Genomic DNA, 4,541 nt, shown 5'->3' with positions numbered 1-4,541 from the left:
GGCACACACACACACACACACACACACACACACACACACACATATATATATATATATATCCACATACAAACACACACACACACACACACAGCTTTGAAACTTTGCTCAATTGGAAAGAAAAATAATAATAATATTATGAAATTTGCAGAAAAATGGGTAGAACTGGAAAGTAGTTTATTAAGTAAAGTGACCCAGACTCAGAAAGAGAAGAATCTCACATTCTCTCACATATGCCATGATGGTTTGAATATGCTTGGCCCAGGGAGTGGCACTATTAGAAGGTGTGGCCTTGTTGAATTCTCAGCTTTGCCTGAACCATACCTGCCTAGACTCTGTCATGCTCCCACCTTGATGATAATGGACTGAGCCTCTGAACCTGTAAACCAGCCCCAATGAAATGTTGCTCTTACAAGAGTTGCCTTATATGGTATGTATTCACAGGTACTATAAGATATATGCAGATCCTAACTTTTATTGTTCTATATATGTAAAGGGGGGGGCGACAGGGCTATAGACTATGGAACTAGCAAGGAGCCCTCAAGAGGGAAACAAGAGGTGTTGAGGAATGGGGAGTAGCCACAAAATGTCACATGTGATGAAAGCAAGAAGTTACAAGGGAAGAAGAGAGGAGAGAAGCAGGAAAGCAAACAAAAATTTGTTTGGAAAGTGACATGAGACCTAATAGTAAAAAGAAACTTTTTGAGAAGTCAGTTGTCTGTATAAGGGCCACTTGTGCATTAAAAGAATACATAAAAGGCCCTGGAATCATCACTGTTTGTCTCCAAAGCCTAATTTGCTGTAAGCCGAGTCATGAACAAGATTATCATAGACTGAGCCATGTTTCAACAATCAGAAGCTCTAGGAGTCACTGTATTTGGGGAAATGGCCTTTGAAAAGATAAATTGAAAGAGTGACATTAGGGTGTGCCCTAAACATCATGATTGATGACCCAATAAGATGAGGAGGTTAGAATGTTGACAGGCACAGAAAAGGGACCTTCTTGGTGACACAAGATGAGCCATATGTAAGCCAAGGGATGTCTACCCAGCAGACACCTTGCTCTTGAGTATCTTCCTTCAGGATACAGAAGTACAATTTAGTGACTTCAGCCCCTACCTTTCGGCCAGATCTAAGAGTGAAGTAGTGAGAGAGAGAGAAATTGGGGTTCTCTCAAGGAAGGGTATCATAGCTGCCCCAGGAACTGATCAGAGACGGTCAAGCAGAGAATAGAGGGGGGGTTCACATGGAAAGGCTCCTTCAAGCCCGCTGTGGTAATGGTAGCAGCTGGAAGCCCTGGCTGAGGAGACAGCAGAGAGCAACCTTACTCCGGCCTCCCATGCACACCTAAGACTGAGAGTCTCAGGCAACCGTGGAGTCCAAGACATAGAGGCCAGGGCACTGGGTCATGCTGTCAAGAGCTGTCTGGACTGGCAGCATCCACACAGCATGTGTGAGTCTCAGATGTGGGAATCAGAACCACGGCCGAAGGTGAAATGGGTCTCCAGGTCAGCCCCCTCCAAATTCACAGCCCACCCTTGCCCTCTTACCACCCCCTAAACTCCTCTAGCCCTGTTTCTGGAATAGGAAAACCCAGAGCTAACTGGTCTCTGAGGTACCCTTTTGTACGAAAATTCTACAGTTTTGATTCCTAACGGTGACTCACGCTGAGTCAACAAGGAAAAGGTTAGAGTGTGTTCTGAAAATTCCGCTCAAGAAAACAGGCAAGCATGCACTCCATTGTGCAAATGCTTCAGAGCTGAAAACCGCTTTGTTGTTGAACCAAAGAACACTCAGATCCTGGGAGTACTGACTTCAGCCAGGCTGTTCTCTGTGGAGTGCAAACAGAATTGACTGCAAGCAAGGCTGCCTCTGCAGAGCCCCTCTGCTCAGTGTCATGAGACTACATACCCTACCACACTGTGGGCTTCAAAGTCAGAGAATGCTGTGGGTTTGAAAGAGCAGGTGACATTAGTGTACAATAGAATTTTAAACGAGGCATCTGTAGCAGTTGTTTTTCTCAAAAAACAAAACAAAACAAAACAAACAAACAACTGCACGAAAGAACTTTGGCTCATAGTCTAGCAGTATAGTCCAATAGAGTGGAGGCGAAGTGGCAGGAGAGTGGGGCAGCTGGTTCCATTGTATCCACAGTCGGAAAGCAGTGGGAGACAGATGAAATCTGGTATTCAGCTTGTGTTCTTATTCTTAGTCTGGGCCCCCAGCTCATGGAATGGAGTTGCCCACTATCTTAGTTACGGTTTTACTGCTGTGAACAGGCACCATGACCAAGGCAAGTCTTAAAAGGACAACATTTAATTGGGCTGGCTTACAGGTTCAGAGGTTCAGTCTATTATCATCAAGGTGGGAGCAGAGCAGGCAAGCATGGTACAGGAGATGCGGGGAGTTCTACACCTTCATCTGAAGGCTGCTTGCGAGATACTGACTTCCAGGCAGCTAGGAGTAGTGTCTTAAAGCCCACACTCACAGTGACATACCTACTCCAACAAGGCCACACCTCCAAGTAGTGCCACTCCCTGGGCCAAGCATATACAAACCATCACATCTACATTCAAGGTATATCCTACTACCTCAGTTAGCCCAATCCAGAGCATCCCTCTAGACACTGGTGAGTTGTCCCCTAGGTGACTGTATTAGTCAGGATTCTCTAGAGTCACAGAACTTATGGAATATCTCTATATATTAAGGGAATTAACTGTGATGACTTATAGTCTGTAGTCCAATTAACCCACCAATGGGCAGCTGTAGATGGGAAGCCCAAGAATCTAGTGGTTGCTCAGTCCCACAAAGCTAGTTGTTTCAGCTGGTCTTCTGTATAAGTAGGTTCCAACAGATGTGCTGGCAAACAAGTACAAGCAGTTGAAGAAGAGCGAATCTTCCTTCTTCCAATGTCCCTACGTAGGCCTCCTACAGAAGGTGTGGCCCAGGTTAACAGTGTTTACTACCACACTGGATCTGGAACTTGCTTTGTCCCAGGATGACTTTGAACTCAGAGATCTCCTTGCCTCAGAATCCTGGGATTAAAGGTGTGTACTACCTTGCCTGGACCTAAGCTTTTCATGGTCACTAAGCTTCAAGATCTCCATGCCTAGATACAGGTCAGAGACTTGTGTCTTCCAGCCTCATGATCTGGATCACAGGTGTGCCCTCCAATTCTGGATTGTAGTTCATTCCAGATATAGCATTAGGAAAGTTGAGAACCATTAACCCTGAAGGTGATACCTGCCTCTGTGGGTACCTAAGCTTTCTGCTTTCTAATCTGCCATGCTTTGAAAAGTAGCAGCCAGTAGCTACTGTAACATCCATGGAGCATGCGCCAACCATGCCTTCCCCACCATGATGAACTATGAAACAACCAAGATAACCCCTTGTCTTTAGTTGCTTCTGTTGGAAATTTGTTTGTTTGTTTTATGTGTATGATTGACCTACTTGCATGTCTGTGTACCATATGTGTGTTTGGTGCCCAGGTAGACCAGAAGACAGTATCTGATCCTCTGTGACTGGAGTTACAGATGGTTATGAACCACCACTGAGGTTCTAGGAATCTAACCCAGTTCCTCTGGACTTAGCAGCCAGTGTTCTTAACTGCCAAGCCATCTCTTTAGCCCCTTCTGTTGAGTATTTTGTCTCCAAAGTAACTAACACCGAAAGTCTCATCTCTGTCTCTCTTCTCTTAGCTGAGAACAGTTTCATGATCATCCCTTCCCCCACCCCCCGGAATTCCTAGCTGATGAACACAGCTAACCCTCACCCCACCACCACAGCATCCCTTGCTGATGAACGTGGCTAACTCCTGGGAGGATCATGTTGCCTGGAGAAGTCTCTGTTGGAACTATCTTCTCTGGGTCCTTCCGTCAAGTTTTTTGATAACTCCACCGTTCCCTTCCCTTTGACCCTTCAGATAAGCATTCATTACCCGTGGGACATGGATCATTCCCTCCACACATCATTAGGAATTCCAGAAACTTCCCTCTTCCCCTGAGATTGAGCACCAGAAAAACCTCTTCTCTGATTTTGTGTGGGCAGAGGTAGCAAGTGCCCAGTACCATCCTGCTCCTCCGCTCCCTCTAGAGAACCCTGTCTCCATGCACTCTTGAGGAAATACAAACACTCACATTTACTCATTCAATAAACCAGCCCATCACCTTCGGGTAGATTTAAGAATGTTTGTGTTGCAAGGCATTGAGACTCTAATGTGGTCCATCACTTCCATTCTGTAGTGCGAAAACTAAAGGTCCCAGAGAAGAGAAGGTTGCAAAACTCGCTGGTGACAGAAGAGAACAGGAACCCAGTTGCCTGAACCCAAGTCTGAGCTTGGGGTTGGCATCACTTTCTGCAGGCCATAGCTCCAGGAAGCTTAAGGAAAGGGCTGTCAGCCCCATGCACGAGCACACTGTTTCCAGAGAAGACTGCAAATCCTCTTTCCCCCTAGCACTCATGGAGAAGCTCCTCATGGAACTGCCCATGGGCTCCTTTGCAGGTGTCTGTAACAGACACTGATGACTCTCTCTCTCTCTCTCTCT

This window comes from Mastomys coucha, unplaced genomic scaffold, assembly GCF_008632895.1.
Source record: "Mastomys coucha isolate ucsf_1 unplaced genomic scaffold, UCSF_Mcou_1 pScaffold5, whole genome shotgun sequence".
Classification (NCBI taxonomy): Eukaryota; Metazoa; Chordata; class Mammalia; order Rodentia; family Muridae; genus Mastomys; species Mastomys coucha.
Note: the sequence above shows the minus strand (reverse complement) of the source record.